General features: G+C 40.5%; 1 protein-coding gene across 5 annotated transcripts in view; it reads left to right on the top strand.

The window, feature by feature from the left end:
- Positions 1-21,779, top strand: part of LOC129720990 (regulator of G-protein signaling 20) — a 75,313-nt gene that overhangs the window by 1,238 nt on the left and 52,296 nt on the right. The gene's annotated exons all lie outside the window — the stretch shown is intronic.

Below are 21,779 nucleotides of genomic sequence, written 5' to 3'. Positions count from 1 at the left end.
AGTGAATATGTTACTGTTAGAATAAAAACAGCACTCTTTTTCCTGCTGCATACATGGCTATTAGAAACGGGTCATTTACTAAATGGAGGAATTCTTCATTTCTACTTTTATTACTGAAAAGGTGGGAGAGCCAGTCAAGCAAAATAATAAAGCCTAATGGTACGTTTTATTGTATTGCTGTATGCTAGCTGTTGGTTTTTTGCTTAATCGTTCTAGTAGGAAGGCTGAGTTCTTATGGGGTGGAGCTTCAGTGGAACAGTATATGTACCATTTCCTGGAGTTGAGAAAAAATATATCACAGGAATATAAATGTCATCTTGCCCCGGGACGCTACAATTGCTTCTATTGTTAAGACATGATGATTTCTTGTAAAATTTACCATGCAAATGAAACCTTAAAGAGTTTATAGTACTTCTGCTTAACTTCAAGAAAAAGTGTTGACATCATGATTCCATTTGTCCCTTTTTAACCTATGCGTTTTTGAATTCAAAAAAATAAGCTAAAATATGATATAACTTTGTAAGGACAAGTCCTGGAGATATATGGTCTTTGGCAAAAAAGTATGTTTTGTTTGCCCTAACAGTTCCTCCGAACAATGCTTTCGTGTAAAATGCAACTTACAAAAGTTAAGTACAAAAAACTAACTTTTAAATAAGTTCCATGTTATATACTTTATAACTTTGTATTAAATAAAGATAGAGTTTTTTTGAATCTTTTACCACTTTGCTGAATAACTTATTTTTCTATCTCTTAACACAAAAATGTTAGTTTATTTTTTATTTTTAGTATAGTAAACTTTTCATATTTTTTGCCAATTTGAGATTATGCGGGTTTCATCCAAACAATTGTTCCGAAAACTTTATTAAGCTAGGATGAAGGTGAAAGGCACTATGGAATTTAGTTCCACTTTTTGCCTTATTGGAACACTGTGCAGTGTTTCGATCGAAAGGTGAAGGTACCCCTAATTTGTGGTGTAATATTCGGCATATCATTCAATTACTGGTGAAACAATAACTACTGGTGAAAAAATTATCTAGAAATCAATTAGAAAAGCAGCGGTCATCCAATCACTAACTCGCTTTCTGTTCTTGATGTTTATTTTAGAGCTATCTTCTAACTAGCTTCGCTTATGTTTCAAATTTTCACGGTTAGTCCCAGTTTCCGCAATACGAATATTTGAGAAATGAATCTAATTTCATGTTGATAGAGCTTTCATAAACGCAACATTTGAACACGTATCCTGTCGTGTTGTGCCTTGGAAGGCAGACAATCCAATTGTTTTTATGTCGGATGGACTGTTGCGTTTTACATATTGCTGGTGTGCGACTGGGGGAAAATTCTGTTCATGCTGACGTCAACTGGTGGCAGCCATGAGAAGGAAGTTCAAAATTCTGCTATGATGTTAACTATAACCGGTACTATTTTTTTCAAGACATTATTTTCTTTTTAATGATGTATGAATTGAGATTTTTTTTAAAACGGAATAAGCATTGTTAGCAGAGTGTGCCAATCTTTTTCGTTCGAAATCGGAATAGTTTCGTATAAACCGCTGGTTATGCACAGTACCATTAAGTTGTGATGAACTTCACATTACTGCGCATTCGAAGCGACTCCTTATCACAGTTGCAGTTAAAAAAAAACTTTTAACAAGCTCTTCCAAATACATGTAATAATTTAAAAAAAGGCCGAATGATGCGATTGTAAATTTCATTCAGTTATTGAAAAAATGTGCTATGGTTAGACATTAGGGGTCTTCACGTTAAGCTCGGATACCCAACCGTAAACTGTGTATCTTCCATTACTCGTCAATGAAGGTGATTATTTTTACGGTTGGGTATTTGTATACGAACTCGACATGAATACCCATAGTGTACGATATCCACACTGAGGGAATTATGTAACTGAAGAGCTTGTTGAATTATACCATGCGGTCGTGTCTTGGATAGGGGCCGTTCAATGATTACGTAAGCGAATATGGAGAAGGGGGGGTGCGCAATTTTCTTACGCTATCTTACAAGGGAGGGAGGGGCTGAATTGATTATTTTACGTAAGAAAAACATTTTCCGTCAGGCCTAAAAAATGTAATTTCCTTCTGTAAAACTTTGCTTAAGTTCACTGAATCACTGCTGGGGAAGAGCCTGGAGTGTCCACTACTTTGAGTTTGCTGAAGATAAAGCGGAGTGTTGGGCAGGCAGGTCTTAGAGCATTTGAATTCCTACGTAATCTACCTACAAAATTGTTTTTTTTTTATGTGAAATCGCTTAGTAGTGAACTAACTAGCAAAACGACATTAGACGAAGTAAATATTTGCTTAATTTTTCGTTTATTGAATAAGATTTTCAAAAAATAATTTCAGTAAATAATTTGATATCACACGACAAGCAACTATTGAACGTCATTTCAAGCAAATATTTACCTTACCTTACCAGTCAGCTCCAAGCCGAAGTGTCCCTTGCTGTTCGAAGAAGTCGTCTCCATTCAACTCGGCCCTTGGCTGCAGTTCGCCAACCATGTCGTCTGCGGAGGCCCCGCAGGTCGTCTTCCACTTATCCAGCCACCTTGCTCGCTGCGCGCCCCGTCGCCTTGTCCCAGTCGGGTTGTTATCAAGAACCATTTTCACAGGGTTGTCGTCCGACATCCTAACGACATGTCCAGCCCACCGTAGTCTCCAGATTTTCGCCGTTTGAACGATGAGTGGTTCTCCCAGCAGCTGATGCAACTCGTGGTTCATCCGCCTCCGCCATGATTCATCTTCCATCTGCACTCCACCACAGATGGTACGCAACACCTTTCGTTCGAAAACCCCAAGGGCGCGTTGGTCCTCCACGAGCATAGTCCAGGTTTCGTGGCCGTAGAGGACTACCGGTCTGATCAGTGTTTTGTAGATGGTTAACTTCGTGCGGCGGCGGATTTTATTCGAGCGGAGCGTCCTCCGGAGTCCAAAGTAGGCACGATTTCCTGCCATAAGGCGTCGACGAATTTCTCTGCTAGTGAGCCCAGGTACACGAACTCGTCTACCACCTCGATTTCATCACCGCTAATATGAATTCGTTGCGGGAGGTTAACACTGTCTTTTCTGGAACCTCTTCCTCTCATGTACTTGATCTTCGAAGCGTTTATGACCAGTCCAATTGATCCGGCTTCAGCCTTCAGTCTGATGTACGTCTCCGTCATCTTTCCAAGGGTTCGTGCTACAATATCAATGTCATCGGCGAAGCCAAAGAGCTGAACAGACCATTTAAAAATCGTGCTAATCGTGTCGATACCAGCCCTACGTATCACACCTTCCAAAGCGATGTTGAATAGCAAGTCAAGCAAATATTTGCACCTTGACAAATATTGATACACTTTGACGACGTAAGTTTCGCGTTTTGATACGATATTTAGTTTTTTTTGCAATACTTTATGGGAAATTATATTAAATCTTGCGGAATTTTTCAAGGCACTCTGGAATCCCGGGATCCCGGGAATCAATAATTCTATTCCCGGGATCCGGGAGTCCCTGGATATCGTTCCCGGGATTGCAAACCCTAAGTAAGATCTCACTAGGGGGGAGGAAGGGTATCAAAAAATCTTACGATGTTTTACAAGGTAGGAAGGGTGGATTGGAAAAGGGGAAAAATATGCTTACGTAATTATCAAACGGCTCATACCACCTTCTTCTATTTCATGTATCGAAGATATATGCGAGTTTTTCCAAACAGTTGGGAATTTGTTTGTTGTAAGGACAAGACAGTCATTGATGAATAGAAATATCTAATTAAAAAAAAAAACAATATATTTAAACCAACACAGTAAAAATTCTGAATATTACACGTCATGTAAAATATTTTCCCTTTGAAGTTTCAGTTGCTTCTGACTTAAATCACGATTTTTTGGAAATTATGTGCAATATCATTTAAATTTGCGTGTAGTATTAAGGAATTTTTTATCATAAACGATGGAGGAAATTCTTTATGTGCGATTCGACATAAAGTTTTTTTGCTGTGTATTTCTCGCCATGAAAGGTATATTTCAAAAGCAGAATATGATCCCAAACTGGGGGGTTCAAAAAGACTGGAAAATGAAGAGGTTATGTATGAGACACGTCCGCAAGGTTAACGTAAAATTACGACAGTCTGTCTCATGGCAATGTATTTCTTGCAAAAGGTCATGTGAATTTCAGTGATAGTTCCGTTTGAGCTTTTTCTTTTGACATTCGACTAACGGGTGTTTTGTCAACCAGTGTTCATCATACCTCAATTGAATAAATAGGATAACCGACTAATGCCAAATCAAACATGGGTCATACAACAATAGTCCTTGTTAATGAACGCAGTTGTGTTTTGGCCCTACAAGAAAAAAAACGTCTATATCGAAGTAAGGCGTCGTACACAAATTACGTAACGCTAAAAACTTAGATTTCAGACCCCCTCCCCTCCCTATGTAACGATAAGTAACGTTCGATATGACTCCCCCCCCCCTAAAATTACGTAACGCTGGACAACCTGCCCCCCCATCCAAATTTGCAATTTTGAGCAAACACCACAGTTACGTAACGGTCTCAACTAACCCCCTCCCCCCTATGTAACAATAAGTAACGCAGACTTGACCACCCCCCCTTCATGCGTTACGTAATTTGTGTACGACGCCTAAGGCGCCTGAATTTGAAAATCATGTAATTCAACCAGGGTTTTGGCATCAACCGATCAGAAATTCTTTTAAGGTTAATTCTATGTAACAACAACCTATTCTTTAAGATACACTATTGAAAAATTGGTTACAGTGTTATTCGTTAATTGTCAAAAGCGGATAAAATAGGTATTGTTCCCCATTCAGATTCAGAAAATGACTCCGAATCAGGTTTGAAACAGTTGGAAAATAGTAGAGAAGTTTAAATTGCAAGTCTACCCAGGATAACGCAGGCCAGAGAAAAAGGCCGGAAATTCCTTACCAACCTCTTTCGAAGGTCGGAAACAAAATTATCACAAATTAAGCTTAAAATAGCCGGCGTGTAAGCCTGTAAAACCATACCCTCCTGTGTCCAGACTGTTTTGCATAATTAGCTTTTCAAGTCAATTCAATACTCACTGCTAGACTACGCTTCTCGTTTTGTTGTTCAATGCGAAAATAAATAAAGATGAAGGCTTTCCAACACCGGAACATGCCACATATAATTGACCGTGCCAAAAGCATGGCAATTCTGAATTGATACCACTTACTTTTAAAGATTGATTTTGCGATTCGTTTATACTCGTGCTTTTTACGGGAGTCACTTCAAGGTGAAATATATTTCACTCTCACGCTCATATTTTTTCGGCATCGAAAAATTTCTCGAAACAGCGTGCATTTTGTTCCTCGATAAAAAATTTAAACTTTGACCGCTTTGAGACAAGGATCTAATTGTGATTCATTTAGTTACTGAAAAATAAATCCAATATTTATCATTAGATCACAAATCAATTAATTTTCCTGACTTATCCCTTCTTCGTGGAATCATTTCACCGTTCAAAAAGGTCGTGAAACGTCGCTTATTCCGTTTCCACTTCAGTGATTTGACACTCATAATAACCCAGATTTCACGGCAGATGTCACTTTGCGACGTTTTTCTCACTTACGTATAGGACTGTATTCACTTCACTCTGATTTCACCCTGACTCCCGTATTAAGCACCAATCAATGCAAATGCAAGTCGAATTGGATGTACGTTTAAATCTAAGAGGTAAATCGTTTGAATTTCTTTGTGTCCTCGAAATGGGAACATTATCGTTCCAGAATTTACCTCCAAGTATTATCGCCTGTGTTACATTGATTTTTACATGTTTTTTTCTGCAAGTTCTGAAGAGTTAAGGAACTTCGACTTGTTCATTCATATAATAATTTGTACAAGCGCAATTTTCCAGAATTTTTTTTTGGATTATGGGAGATATTCGAAAACACATTTCTAACGAATTTCTCTTTCGTCGATATTAAACGACACATTTTTTTTTGCGTGAACAAAAACTGTCCGGTGTAAAACTCGACTGGTACTTTTCCTTTGCCAATCGCTATACATTAGGAACATTGTACTCCTTTTACCGATTTTTAATATTTCACTCACCATTGCAAACTGTTTTCAAAACAGCAAAAAAAATGATCCAAAATATTTTGACCCAAAGAAAATATTTTCAGAACCGTAGTGTCTTCAGTAAAGTTATTACATTAGTTACACTGGTCGTCAAAAAAAAAAAAAAAAAAAACAATCCTATGAGTTTTGGTGCTCCTAGCCAAGTCGGAAATGCGTATAGTCGTTAAAGACTTGAGTGAAGTTTCCCCTTGAGCAAACGGAGAAGCAACGAACCCGACGAGGCTTTCTGACGCACTTTCCTCTTTGCTAGGGGCGCCAAAATCACAAAACTGGATTCACCTGAAATTGAAAACTTTTGATTTTAGTTTGATAACAGTTCAAAAATTGTTGTTTCCATTGATTTGAGTAAAAAACCATCAACCATGTGTTTCGAAAAGTATTCGCATGAATGCACCACTGTAAAACGAACAAACATTGAAAACTCTGTGCATATCAGAGAGCAACACAAAACTCATTTCGATGTTTTCGTCTACTTAATTCTAAAGCAATTCACATGACCGTCACTCAATTTCAAAAGCGCCGGTTCAGCCAACATTTTCCACTCCTAGAGTCCTAGTGCACCGTATTTCGCTTGCTCGAAAATTTTCACCGTAAATATAATCGTTAAACCCATCGTCGTTGGCAGCCAATTATCACACAGGTTACTGTCTGCAATGTGTTTTACTTGGAGTAAACGTGCAGTTTGCAGTTTGTACACAGATTCATTGCCGTTGCATCCCAACGGTCGCATATTGAGCAGCGAGCAAAATAAATCATCAAACGTAGAATTTGCAACGCTGCTCTTGAAATTTAATAGCTATATCCTATGGTTGGTGTCAGTTGGAAAAACAGTGAACAACCACCCAGTAAGCAAATTTAATTACATACGGGTAGATCAGTACAGCACCTTGAACTGTTTCGAAATTGCAATAAGCAGTCGATTAATTGAGGGTGTGGTTTGTTTCTTCTTACATTCCAAAATATAACAGATTTAGCTTATATATTCAGACAGATTTTACACTTTTCCACATTATGACTATTTATGCTTAGTTGTCAGCAAGTGTGAGCCACTCAGAAAGTGTCCAAATTTCTGAACCGCATCTGATCCCTTTATACAAATATGTACCGCGCTTGGCAGTGAGATCAATCGTCAAGTTCAAGCTCATTCGAAGCTATTGCTCTGCCCGTCTGTTTACCAGATGCCAACCAACTGGAATCGCAATTCCGCGCTTCCGAGAGGCAGAAATGTGAGTATTATTACAATCATCGTCATTAACAGTTCAGTGTTTTGATAGTAAAAGCCAGGGTGGCCGTGCCAGACGGTTTTTCGACTTCTTGAATTCTCAACAGCCGAGCGGCAGCCGGTCCTCAATCAGAACGATAAACTATCGATGAATTGAAGCGAGTTCGACTGTAGTTTACTTTTCAATCTAGTTTATGGCAAATGAGATACGTTTCGATAGAATGTGCTCCGCGGTGGATGTTGAATGTTATTTGCAATATTCGTTGCAATTATTTCGTTTTTTGATAGGTGTTAATTTTTGCTTTTCTATTTAAATCGATCGATTGAATGCGTTTAACATGTTGTATGTTTTCATTATTGTTTTGGTAACTAATATTTCAAGATGCTCTTAATGCTTTGATGATACAGCGTTACATATTGCCGACATGTACGTTCGAAAATTTGCCTTTTCTCATTTTGAATGATTTTTTTCACATTTTGAATGATTTTTAACGAGTGATGGAGTTCAGTCGAGTTTTCAATGTTCAAATAAATTGGTGTTGCTTTTACCTCGTACTTCGTCTTATTTGAATAAGTACCAGTAGAGAAAAACCAAAGCTAGAACATTTCTCCCAACACACCTAATTAGATGTACCTTGATCAAAAATCGTTTGAAGATCGAGCGACACCTAACTGGAAAACTCTGGCAGTTGTGACTTCGACAAGAAACACAGCAAAACAAAACAAAACAAACAACTCCAAACTCCAACCAGCTTTCGAAGCACCCGATACGTAAGCAATCGGCAGTCATTTCGTTGTGCTTTGATAGAAGGTTGTTTAAATAAAGTCATTCCCAATCTTCCGAAGAATAAATTGCGTAAATTATTTACGCTTTCCCGAGCACATCGTTTGACGTTCTTTGAACGCCAATGCGATTTCGTGTTAAAGACCCTTGCTACGCAATAATAGCGAGCGTCTAAGTCTGCAGCTTTGCAGCGGGAAACGCGTGTATATGTAAAGCTCTCCTGAACATTGAAATAGCATAATTGTACTAAGGCTTTCATGCGGTCCTACGGAAACCTTCGCATTCAATGCACTGCCCTTCTCTATGCCACCGTTATACCCACCCAGCACTGCACCAGCACCGAAGACGCCAGGTTGACTTGTGGGTTCCCCCTCCTTTGATTCATATTGTCGATTCATTCCGTGCAATGTTTTTATGCGTTAATGATTTTTGCTAAGGTTCCATTCAACTGTATTGCAAGTGTTTTGCTGACAATATAGATTGCACAATATTTCGCCATTAAGACGGAGGAAGTACATATAGCGCACCGGAAAAATAGCTTAATCATTGCTTTTATTTTGAAAACTTATTCGTTATTGATTTTATCATTCCAACAACATGTTAAATCCCTAATAAAAAAAATAATAGGAATAAAGGAAGGCCACCGAACGATGCATAAAAATGCACTTACTGTCAAACGCAAGTTAGTCCCTCTTATAACCACTGCGAAGCAGTATCGCCTATCTATAACACAGCCATCCAAATGAATCTGTCCGATATCTGGCGAGGATGTAAACAACGAAACCCCATTCTATCGCATCTGTGAGGCAATTCATGTAGCAATAAAGATGGGCCAGGGCAAAGCACAGTGTTACCACGTTGCACCCGGCAGTAGAAGAGATTGTTTATTTGGCAAATACGAGCCGGGGCTAGGTTAAGCCGAGTATCAAAATTGCCGATGGTATAATAGTATGTACGATCTACACCAGCGAAAAAAAAGGAAGGATGCTGACGCAGTTCGTTTTCCATGCATGGAGACAAAATTGGGCTGAACTGTTCCTACTGCTCCCTGCGGATTGCGTCATTGTGATTCGGGTGGACGGTCCAAGTTTCAAGTACACGCCACAGTCAAGGTTGCGAACCTTAGAGGGAAGAAACAAAATTCATGGATTTTGGCACGGACACCGAGAGCTGGGCCTAAGTTATTTCCACTGTTTGACTTTGAACTTGAACAATGAATAATATTTTCCCCTTTATCATTGATGTCTTCACCAAGGTTCGTCATGGCGTCTTCTTTATAGTTAATTGCATCTGACGGGGTGACGTTGTGCTTTGGGGCCATCCACATACCACGTGGACAGATTTTACACGATTTTGACTACGTGTAATCAGAGAGATGGCACTGGCCAGTCCTCACTGTGTCTTCTATCCAACATACAGCATGAAAGATGTTCTCGGTATTTTTTTCATTATATTTAATATTGCAAAAACAGTGGTGGGTCTGGGTACCATCTTACTGTTTTGTTTAATCTCTGTTTCAACCCCATATTACGTAATTTTTGTATCTAGAAAAAAACATAAATTTACTAACCTTCGAAGTAGGGGTGCGATATGACAACGACGATCACTTCCATCAATAGTGATATATCTGCCACGAGTACCTAGACTTAAGAAGAGGTATACCACAAAAGATCAAAATAATGGTCGCAGTAGTCCAAATCTTACAAAATAAAAAACCTTCGAATTTCGACTTATATGTCATCGGATAGTGTTTTTCCTACAGGTCAACTGATCGAAGGAATAGTAAATCCGCAATTGGTTGCAGCAACAGAACAGTGCTTTTATTCCGCATTAATAGGGGAATTATAGCTTTTATCAGTTAACAATAATATCTTATAAAGGTTTGATAAATTCAAACGCTGTGCGATGAAACCATGTTTGGAGAAGAGTAGAAGTCCTAAGAGCACGCGATGGGACACGGATATCAAGTATCGACAGAAGTCTGGGACAGTTAAATTTATTGTCCAGAAAATTAGGGACAAATGTTGCCTGCTGAAAGTATTGTTCAGAGAAATTGTTAGGGCATACAAAACACACATTTTTGTCAAAAATCAGATATCTCCAGGACTTGTCCTTACAAAGTTATATCATACTAACTTTACTTTTTTTTCGATAACTTCAAGCGCGTATAAATTAAAAAGGGGCAAGTGGAATCATGATGTCAATACTTTTCCTTGAAGTTAAGCTGAAGTAATAGAAACTCTTTCAGGTTCAACTTTTCCCAATTCACCCATGTTACAGTAGGTTTTCATATATCAAAAATACTAACTTTTTTGTGTTAAGAGATAGGGGAATGGTTAATTTGGCAAAGTTTCAGAACGTGCAAAAATATGAAACTTTTCTTAACAAACAAAATTCCTATCATGTGTCAAAATTTGCAGATGTTAAAATGAGTTGTGATCATCTTATAATATGTCTTTATTTGAGAGGGTTTTCGCTGGTTAGCTTCTGCTTTTGAATAACTTCTTGTCCGGATCATAAATTCAGTTACATACTAAGAAGCAAGATATTTGCCAACTGTCGAGCTTCCGGTATTTTTGCTCTAAAGTTTGTTGTTTCGTCTAGTTTCGCTATCAAAATTTATTAAAAATCCAACCCTATCACATTTGGACAACAATCAGCACATTATTCTTTTTTCACCCGCAGCGCGAATTGAGATTTCATTTACTCTTTTACGTCAGAAAAACTTGGAATTTGAAAACAACGTTGACTCATAGAAACCAAATAACTAGCATAGTTACCATGAGGGAGCATCGAGCGCAAGAGACTTAGGAATATTGACTACTGGGATTGAGTTTGTATAACCAATCGAAGGGACTGAAAATATCATCGTGTACAGGAAAATATCGACTCATAGAACATAGACTCATGGAGCTTTGACTGTACTTTGTTCACCAGTTTTGAACGCAAGAACGAGAAAAGATTGTTTCTAGATTTTCGGGAATTTAAGCTGCTCGAATGGGGTATTAAAAATTAGGCGGAATGTTGAAACTAATGCTGCAATACATCGACGGAACACAAAGGTAGGAATATCGTCAAGTTCAGGGATCGGTCGCGTGATCTCGAACGCAGGCTTCAAAATGGTCACGGTAGAACCACTTTTCAATGCTATAATCGTCCTGTTTTGTCTCTGACGGTGGTAAAGCTCGCTGTCTGAATACATTCCTACATTCCTGAACAAACGAATGACAGTGTGCATCTCTTATCTCTTCGATGTGCGAAATGAAATGAATACTACAAGGTATCCAGCCTTGTATGAAATGGTGACGTAGGGCTAAACATATATATATATATATATATATATATATATATATATATATATATATATATATATATATATATATATATATATATATATATATATATATATATATATATATATATATATACATATATATATATATATATATATATATATATATATATATATATATATATATATATATATATATATATATATATATATATATATATATATATATATATATATATATATATATATATATATATATATATATATATATATATATATATGTATATATATATATTGGCAGAGCTGTATGCCACCACTGCAAGCAAGCAGTCCCGGACCATCAGCGAGAGCTAGCCTAGGTTGTGGTGAGACTCAGGCATTGGGCCGCCGAATTCTCGCAAAAGCCACATTATCCGACGGAGCGAATAGTGCCGCTCCCACCACCCAAATGCACTAGTTCACCCATTGGGATTGATGCCAGTAAGTTCCCAATTACGGCAACTGGTCGCAACGTCATATGATAAGAGTCGGATTTTGTTTTCGTACCACGATTCTGGGCTGGCACCTGCGCCGAGCTCCCTTAGTAAGGTCGTGTGACAACGGCTTGAAACGGCGAGACAACAACCGGTGCAGGGGACTTGCGCCGGTCGGGGGTGTCATAGTTGCTCATAAGGCGCTATGGCAGCCGCCCCTAGCCATGGCCTCACTGCTTCGGCATAGACTACCATGGGACCAGATAGGCGACCACTCCAGTATGGATAAGGATAGCGGCTGGAAGGGGGACCCACTAAACAAAAATGGATTCAACTAAAAATAATCAACAAATGGGCGCAGATGGGTTGAAAAACCCGTTTGCACGAGAAGGCATCCAGAGGTCTCCGCCGAGAAAGGCGGAGATGGATGCAGTAAAGGACGCCTGCGAAGACGGCAAAGGCAGTACGCCTACCGGATCGACGCAAGACATCGCAGTGGCTGGTCCACTGTTGATAAAGGCGGTCGGAAGACAGCGAGACACGCTACCGAAGGTAGTAGCGCTGTCGGAGCAGCTCGATGCCATAATCGAGTTTGCGAAAAGTCGCACCAACACGACGAAGTACCTGAAGCAGGCTCTCTACATGCTTCGGTCCTCCGTCGATGCTGCGAAGAAGGAGCACGCCGAGCTCAAGGCAAGAGCGGTGGCTGCAGAGAAGAATGCAACGGAGGTGACCGGAAGGGCGACGAAGTCGGTCCAAACGGACACCTGCACGTTTGCAGCGGTTTGCGCCTCCGGGTCAGCCGCAAAAAGAGCAAGGCAGTCTCCGGGGGAAGCCCCCGAGAACAGCAAGAAACGGTTGGTTGTGCTAAGCCCTCGAGACAGCACACCAACGGCCTCCAAGTCCGCCGAAAAGTCTGCCGAAGTGGCAGCTACGGGAAACCCTTGGGTTACCGTGGGAGGAAGGAAGCGCCAAAAAGACAGCAAGCGCAACGACGAGAAGGCGACAAATCGTCCAAAAATGGGAAAGAAGGCGCGAAGCAGGGGCGACGCCCTCATACTCAAGACGGATGGGTCCAAGTACTCCGAAGTCTTGAAGAAAATGAGAATGAGATCCGTCGTTCTCGCACCGGCGAGATGATCCTTGAGCTCCATAAGGATGCTAAAAACAAGGGCGCTGCCTACAAGACGGTAGCCGAGCAGGTCCTCGGGAAATATGTGCAAATTCGGGCACTCACCTCAGAGGTGACTCTCCAGCTCAAAAACCTGGATGAAATCACCGAGAGGTGCGATATTGCACAGGCCCTCAAGGAGAAGTGCGGAGTGGAAGTAGCCACTGAGGTAATTCGCCTCCGTAAGGGTCCAGCGGGGACCCAGGTGGCCACTTTCCGGCTTGCATCGGCCGATGCAACTCTGGCCCTGAAGACAGCCAAACTTAAGGTTGGCTGGTCAGTATGTCCCCTGAGCATTCTCCAGCAGCCGGACGTTTGCTTCAGGTGTTTCGAGGGAGGACACAAGTCCTGGACCTGCAAGGGGCCCGATAGGAGCCAGTTATGTAGGCGTTGTGGTGGTGCTGGCCATAAAGCTAAAGACTGCGGGGAGCCTCCCAAGTGCTTGGTATGTACTGGAAAACGGGCCCCCAAGCACTTTATGGGAGGCCCACGGTGCCCAGCCGGTAAGGCGGCCACGAAACCACGGGCGTGAGGGTGACACAATTGAACCTGAACCATTGCTATGCGGCACAGCAGCTGCTATACCAAGCAGCGTCTGAGTCGCGGTCGGACATCGCAATCGTATCGGACCCCTACTGCATTCCTCCCGGAAACGGTAATTGGGTTGCAGATAAGTCCAGTACGGCTGCCATATGCACGACCAGCAAGTTCCCGGTTCAGGAGGTTGTGTCAACCTCAAATGAAGGATACGCGGTTGCCAAGGTGGACGGAGTGTTCTACTGCAGTTGTTATGCTCCGCCGCGTTGGTCTATCGAATGGTTCACCCAGATGGTCGATTTGTTATCTATGGAGCTGACGGGACTAACACCCTTAGTAGTGGCGGGCGACTTCAACGCTTGGGCTGTTGAGTGGGGAAGCCGCCGCACGAACCGGAGGGGTCAGATCTTGTTGGAAGCTTTGGCAAAGCTCAACCTAGATCTGGCCAACGTTGGAACCAAGTGTACATTCAGCAGAAATGGTGCGGAGTCGATCATCGACGTGACGTTCTCCAGCCCAGGACTGATCGTGAACTGGAGGGTAGACGATGGCTACACCTATAGTGACCACCAGTCGGTCTGCTATAGCGTAGTCCATAACGTGAGGCGGCAGGCGACGGGTAGAGCCAATACTCCGACCGTCCGCGGGTGGAAGACATCGCATTTCGATGCCGAGGTATTTGCAGAAGCAATGAGAAGAGAGCGCGAGGGGGGCAGTTGGCTCCGCCCGAGTGCTGACCAATTAGTTGCCACATTATCGCGGGCGTGCGACGCCACCATGCCTAGGACCCGCCAACCTAGGAATGGTAAGTCACCGGTATACTGGTGGACCGACGCGATAGCGGACCTCCGTAGCGCGTGCCTCCGTGCAAGACGGATGTTGCAACGTGCACGTACCGATGCACAGAGAGTGGAGCGCCGTGTAGCATTCGGATCTGCAAGATCGGCGCTTAAAAGTGCGATAAAGGCGAGCAAGAGGGCCTGCTTCGATAGGCTATGCGCGAGTGCCAATACGAATCCGTGGGGCAACGCCTACAGAGTCGTAATGGCGAAGACCAAAGGCGTATTGGCGTCTGCAGAGCGATCACCAGCGATGCTGGAGCGTATCATCGAGGGACTCTTTCCACGCCACGAGCCAAATCCTTGGCCTCCGGTTGCTGAGTCTCACGTCCGACGTTCCAGTATCTCAGACACAGACCAGGGATGGTCGGCCAACCAGCCGGGCATCCAATCCGTGAGAGACGGCAGCCGTGCCGAGGTTGTGGAGGAGGTAAGGGTTACGAATGAGGAACTCATCGTGATCGCCAACTCCCTAAAGGTGAGCAAGGCACCGGGAGGGGATGGAATCCCGAACGGCCATGAAAGTGGCCCCCGATCTATTTCGAGCAGTCATGCAGAAGTGCCTGGATGACTGCCTCTTTCCGGACAGGTGGAAGCGACAGAGATTGGTGCTGTTGCCGAAGGCTGGGAAACCGCCAGGAAACCCATCGGCCTACAGACCTATCTTTCTGCTCGACACTACGGGCAAGGTGCTTGAGAGGATTATCCTCAACAGACTGGTGAAATACAGAGAGGGTGTAAACGGTCTGGCAAGTAATTAGTTCGGCTTCCGGAAAGGTAGATCCACGCAGCATGCTATTCTCTCTGTCACCTAGACGGCAGAGGTAGCACTCCAGCGTAAGAGTTGGGGCATTCGCAATTGCGCAATCGTCACGCTTGACGTGAAGAATGCATTCAATAGCGCCAGTTGGGACTCCATAGCGCTCGCGCTTAGGAGCATCCACGTACCGGTGTCGTTGTACAAGATTTTGGAAAATTATCTCCAGAATCGGGTACTAGTTTACAACACGGAGGAGGGTCAGAAGTGCATCCCAATCACCGCAGGGGTACCGCAAGGTTCCATCCTGGGCCCGGTGTTGTGGAATGTCATGTATGACGGGGTGTTGAAACTAAAGTTCCCTGTAGGGGTTGTGATCGTCGGTTTCGCAGACGACATCACGCTAGAGGTCTACGGCGAGTCGATCGAAGAGGTCGAGTTGACGGCCGCGCACTGCATACGCAAGGTCGAAGACTGGATGCACTCTAGGAAACTGGAGTTAGCGCACCATAAAACGGAGGTTACGGTTGTGAACAACCGCAAATTAGAGCAACAGGCGGTGGTCAGAGTCGGTGACTGCACCATTACCTCAAGGCGTTCCTTGAAGCTCTTGGGGGTTATGGTTGACGATAAGTTCACATTTAAGAGTCACGTCGACTATGCCTGTAAGAGGGCTTCAACGGCCGCTGCAGGACTATCTCGAATGATGTCCAATAGCTCAGCGGTATATGGCAGCAAGCGTAAACTTCTTGCCAGCGTGGTTTCGTTCATACTTAGGTATGGTGGGCCAGCGTGGTCCAAAGCGTTAGGTACCAACAGTCATCTCGTAAACTGGAAAGTACCTACAGGCTCATGTGCCTGAGGGTTGTGAGCGCGTACCGTACTGACGCCGGTACATTGGTAATGTTGGCAGAAAACAAGATTTTCTGCATTTAAATCGACATACTCAACTTTGAACAGCTATAGCTCTTTTTAGAAACATTCTAGCCCTTCAGTGTCTTCTGCAAAGTTGTTAGGCATCTAAAATACTATACTTTAACATAATGCAATGCATTATCTGAACATTATTGAGCTCTCTAGAAAGGTAAATGCAAAAAAGTAGGTTTTCCCATTTAAATTTTCATACAAAAAAGAAATGCGAAGCGCCAAGCGGAGACAAAACCAATCGACTTCAGGTAAGTTTAGGGTTGTTTAAGACCCCAAAAGGAACCAAAAAAACTTGGTTCTGGAAAATCGATCACTTTTCCCCACCCTAATATATATATATATATATATATATATATATATATATATATATATATATATATATATATATATATATATATATATATATATATATATATATATATATATATATATATATATATATATATATATATATATATATTATATGCTGCGATAAACTGTTCAAAGGCAACACTACCGTTTATATTTGATGGTCGTTATTGTAAAAATAACGATGCATGAATACATGAAAATTTCACACTAGTTGTAGTCGTTAAAATTCTCATTGCTCTTATCTGAAAAGAACTGATTCTATAATCTTCAGCTCGAAATGTACGCTACAAATCGTTGATGATCGCACCGCCACCGGTAGCATTGAATATTTTGCTTGGCCGCGCAAAATAAAATTTGCTCTCCGCTGTGCCCTCCAGTAGCTGTGCCAGCAAAATATTCTGCAGCGTACGAAGGTAACTGTTGCTGCCGTATTTAAAATAAAGGTGACATGTTCCGCAGTACCTGGAAGTTGACTCGTATGCAGCTCTCGTTTCCTAATGTCGCGTACCTCTAACAGCTATACTCCACTAGGTATTGTGTGACAAACTAGACTGAAGCTGAATTTTCTACACGCAGTCTTTTGTTACGAGTTCAGCGTAGATTTTTGCCATGAGGGCGTGGCCACGCAGCTTAGAGAAAGACAAACAAAACAAAACACCTTCGATACTACTGAGTGATTTTCATAAGCACCAAAAGAAAGTTTTTGCTTTTCCGATGTGAAAATCACTCTGGTTCTTAGATTAACTAATTTGCGTTAATAATATTCGACTGAGTCTTCGAGTGGGCACAAAGAAACAATTGACCGGAAAATCACTCAATTTAGCAGTGAAAATTCTTGAGATGAGGGTTATAGCTTGCGGTGACACACTATTCATAGGCAGCAACACTACCGTTTATCTTTGGTGCGCCCTGGTCGTTATTGTAAAAATGATTATTAAGATATAGATGCACATTTCACACCAGCAGTAGTTGTGAAAATTCTCATAACTCTTATCTTCAAGCATTTATAGTTCTGAAAAAACCGATTCCATAATCTTCAGCTCGCAATGTGTGCTACAGAACGTTGATGATCGCACCACCACCGGTAGCATTGAATATTTAGCTTGGCCACGCATAATAAAATATGGTCTCCGCTGTACCCTCAAAATATCCTGCAGCGTACAATGGTGCCTGTTGCAAAATAAAACCGAACCGATTCCATAATCTTCAGCTCGAAATGTGCGCTACAGAACGCTGATGATCGTAGCACCGGTAGCATTGAATATTTTGCTTGGCCGCGCAAAAAAAAATTTGCTCTCCGCTGTGCCCTGCAGTAGCTGTGCCAGCAAAATATCCAGCAGCGTACGATGGTAACTGCTGCTGCTGTATGCAAAATAAAGGTAACATGTTCCGCAGTGCCTGGAAGTTGACTCGTATGCAGCTCTCGTTTCTCAATGTCGCGTACCTTTAACAGCTGCACTGCACTCGCTATTGTGTAACAAACTAAACTGAAGCTGAATTTTCTACACGCAGTCTTTTGTATCGAGTTCAGAGTAGAGTTTTGCCTTTAGGGCGTGGCCACGCAGCATAGAGAAAGGCACACAAACCAAAACACTTTGTTGAGTCAAAATATGTAGGCAGTGGAATTTATTTCGTACATGTTATTGTTATCTGTGCAAAGGAAGCAAGCCAGTAACGAGGGAAATGTATGGGAAAGCTTGACCTTGAAACTTTTTACCTTTTTTCACCATCAAGCAGTAAAGCAACATTGTTAAACATTATATCAAACAATTGTTACACATTTTATCTATCCACCGACATATAAATGACTAAGATGCATTAAGTCGTTCGCTTGCTATAATCGTTTGAAATCTGACGCAACATTTGCCTAAGCCTTTTCAATTTCACAAAATGTAATCTAGTATAAAAAACAAAGACGTAATCCTACGTCAAAATACCGAAAATACCGACCGTTTTCAAGCCTGCTCGAACGTGTCTGGACTAACAATATTAGCAGAAACATCAACAACAGCTTGCTATACCTCATGATCAGAAGCGATGTTCGGTGCAAACACAGTAGCGAAAAATTTAGCAAACTGTTCTATCTACCAAATGCTCAAAAAAACAAGGCTTTTTTCATGAATTTTTTTAATGGACATTTGAGATGTAAGGTATATAAATAATATATCATTGGATTGAGCAACTCTTGCATAATAGAAAAAATCTTTTTATTGCTATTTTTGTTACAAAATGGCGACTGTGCCTCGATTGCCGTTAACCGCTTCATTTTAAAGTTGTTCCGCGGCGAGCAGTAGAAGTCATGCCCAACTCCGCCTATAACCAAAACAAATTTTTTTTCATTATCTACATAAGTTTTGCTAGTGAAGTACACATGATTATATTTTTAGAATTTTCCTTCGCAAAATAGCAACGGTTTGAAGAAAAAAATTTATTTTCGACAAAAAAAATCGACTTTAATTGTTTATAACTTTTGTTGTTGTTAATCAATCGCTAAAATCGTGTGTTGTACTTCACTAGATAATCTAATAAAAAAGCTTCAGTTAAAATTTCAAGTCAATCGGATGTAAACTTTTCAAGTTCTACTGCTCGCCGATTTTGGAAACATGGTTTCGAGAAAAATGCGTTTAAAGTTTCTATAAATCTTAAGAATCGCAATAATAAAGCCCCTTATAATTTTTTTACCTCCAGTCAGCTATCCCTGCGCCGTAAAGTTGTCCTTCCTGGGTTTTATTTTCCTCTTCTTCCTTTTCGTCATCTGATGTATGGCTGCGCCTAGCCTCTTTCGCGATATCAGACATGCGATGCTCAGCGATTTTGACACAGTTGGCGCCCGATTTCACGCAAAACTCCAACTTGACACTCATATTTAAGTACTTTTGAATATATCTCCCAGTTAAAAAGAATAGAATAACTCAAACAAAGAATGTACACAACGAGAACGGCTGATCGACTAAACAAAGGGAAATTGTGAATAAACACGTTCTGTAGAGACGCTATAACGGTCGAAACTTGATGCAGAGACCTCTATACTTCAAATTTGAAACACGCTAACGATCATAGTTAACTTCTACTAGTTTACAAAGCCTCGAAAAAAAAAAAAAAAAACGAGCATCGCCAAATTAAACGAAAAATGTGATATTGGAGTATAAAAGTTGTTCGGTAGAAATTGATTTAAACGAACTTTGAGTTTAGATCTGTACTTGGGCGATGTAGATTTTGATTCTTGGATAGTTTTAGCATGATTAAGGCCAATAAAAAAAATTGCGGAAAAAATTTTTTTTTTGGTAGAATTACCCCTTAAGTCTTTGTAATTCGTTCCAAAATCATTTCCAGAGTTCTATTCTGAATCTTTTGAAGCATTTTCTTCCTTGTTAAACAGCAACTTGACCAGATCGGTACAGCATAAAGCATTGCTGGTCTAAAAATTTGTTTGTATATTAAAAGTTCATTCTTTTTTTCCTTTTTGATTTTTACTATATTTTTCATATTGACCTAGTTCATACCATAAGCGATCTGAATGATCTATTTTCATTATTATGTCATTTTAACATTGGCAATCTAATAGTTCTCACTTATTTACAACATTTATTCAATAGATTTGAATATGTTGCCTAATCAAAAAAAAAACGCAAAACCTTCCAGTGCTCTTCAGCTTTTGCCATTATAACTTTTGAAACATATACTGAACATGTTGGCTCTGTTTTTAAATAATTAGTAACAATAATTATAGATTTGAATTAATGGTGTTTGAGCAAGAGGCAAAAACAAGTTCACTCTTCTTTTTTTTCGTGGCCTTTCTTGCAAATATTGTATTGTTATATATGCGTAATAATATACTCTAATTTATAACTCTTGTCGACAAAATGAAAAAAGTGCATTCCGAGAGTTCGGAAAAAATGAAAGATTATAGCTATTTAAGCATGCCTATAAATTTGGGTGCCCCTGCCCGGGCAGGAGAGCATAACAAAACAATAACTCATCAATAACATATTTAAGTATGAGGACTTATGGTGTTATTCAAATGATATTCACGTTTAAAACATGCATATGATAATTCCATAAAATTTTGATATCATATTTCGCTATGCCTTCGAAGAGATATTTGAAATATCTCATTGAAAGTAAGTTTTTAAATGAAAATTGTTCGTTATTGATTATCGGAATATATATAGTTGGCTTGTCTTTCAGTCACGCGCACGACAAACGGAAGTTACTCAAATTGTCTTTTTCCCAAGCAAACTCTGAACCTGAGGTACACTAAAGTTTGTTATTTTTTCGCGTGTAGCAACGCAAACACTTCTGTTCTGACTAGGGTAAATATGTATAAAACGCCCAAAATTCACAGGAATGGTTGAATAGCTATAATCCGCCAGTGTTCTAAAAACAATATTTATGTTGCTGATTTTAAACGCCCTTCAAATGCTGATTTAAGCATTAGCTTCCTTTATAAACTATGAATAAGCTTTAGTAATCAATGAATAAAAAATACGTATTGAGGTTTTTCTCACTGTTTTTTAATTCGTCTGGCTTCAGATTTTAATGAAACTTACTTTGAGTGTTTCATATCATAATCCTTTAAAGTGAATCTCAACATCAGTATTTGATCGTTTTTATAATGCTATATAACATTATACAATATGTTTGTATAATCGATTAATAGAGCCCAAGTAATAAGGTCCATATTTTGTACTGTTATTTATGATGTTATTATTTGCAGCTCAATTTTTTTGTTTCGCTTTGACTGTTTGAAGCTAGTAGATTAAAAAAACATGATTTCTAACAGCAACTCAAGTAGCACAAAACGCCTGAAAACTTAGTCCACCTCATAATTTATCCCCAGAACAGCAGTTTCCCAAACAAGCATCACTCTGCGCGCAAGATTAATGTCGACTGGAATCACACGGCGCTTTCTTGATCCGCCTAAGTAACCACTTCATAACGGGGAGCAAAAAAAAAATCATTTCGTTACAAACATTCTATCACCCCTCTTTCGGTCCCTAGCCGTGCAGCTAGCACAGCGCCGGAAGTAAAGCTTACTCCCCGGAGGAAAGAACATGAAAAGCTTGACAGCAATGAAATTAAAACTTACGGCGAAGATTAATCTGTAACCCGTGACGGGACTTGGACACATCGTCGGTCAGAAGTTTTGTGCTCCCAGTTCGTATATGATTTTCTAGGTAACAAAGTGTAATATTTTGTTGTGGTGATTTATTTTAAATATTTCTTAGTTCGTTTCGCAAATTAGTACAATAGCATTTGAGTGGTGTTATAGAAAATGGACTGTGGAGTCTCTGATTTATTTCTCTTTTATAACTTTTTC

This window comes from Wyeomyia smithii, chromosome 2, assembly GCF_029784165.1.
Source record: "Wyeomyia smithii strain HCP4-BCI-WySm-NY-G18 chromosome 2, ASM2978416v1, whole genome shotgun sequence".
NCBI lineage: Eukaryota > Metazoa > Arthropoda > Insecta > Diptera > Culicidae > Wyeomyia > Wyeomyia smithii.
This window is presented reverse-complemented; position numbering and strand designations above follow the sequence as displayed.